The sequence below is a fragment of the Penaeus monodon genome, chromosome 19 (assembly GCF_015228065.2).
Source record: "Penaeus monodon isolate SGIC_2016 chromosome 19, NSTDA_Pmon_1, whole genome shotgun sequence".
NCBI classification, from domain to species: Eukaryota; Metazoa; Arthropoda; class Malacostraca; order Decapoda; family Penaeidae; genus Penaeus; species Penaeus monodon.
The window spans coordinates 41,027,364-41,028,029 of record NC_051404.1 but is presented as its reverse complement, the minus strand read 5'-3'; positions in this window follow the sequence as shown (position 1 = coordinate 41,028,029).

The following is a 666-nucleotide window of genomic DNA, read 5'->3' as shown; positions in this document are numbered from 1 at the left end:
TAAACAGAAAGGAGGGTAGATTTTAATAAGAACTTAAAAAAAATGTTGAGTGTGCTTACGTGTATGTATCTGTATGTCCGTATACGCAAGAATAGAGAATGGGGGTGAGGAAGTGAGAGAAAAAGAGAGATGGAGCAAGTGAGAGGAGAAGAGAAGAGAGGAAGAAGGAGGAAAGGAAAGATCGAGAGTGAGAGCGCAAGTCTAGGATTATAATAATTGGAATGCCGTCCGGAGCAAAGGACCAAACTTGCAACTGCACGAAGAAACCAGTTGTATAGAAGCGAAATCTAAAAAAAGAAAAAAAAGTAAATATACGAGTATTGTTAGATGTTGAAGGGGGGGGGGAGGTACAGGAACCTGGGGGGATAGGGAAGATCGAGTTGAGAAAATACTGAAAGTTTCCCCTCATTTCAGAAGAAAAAGAATTAGGGAAACTGGAAACTGGCTTATTTCGTAAAGTTAATCAGATCATTTATGTGTTAAGGAACTGCTTACGGTTTAAAAGAAAATTGTTTCTTTATAGGGAGGCTATGAACAGGGAAACCAAGTACATGAAAAGGGGAAAAAAAAGGTGATGGGAAAGGAAACGACAGTGTACCTTCTTTTCCTTGACCTTTTTTCTTCTCTTCCGCTCCTTTCTCGGTCCACTTATGTCAGAATTTATTT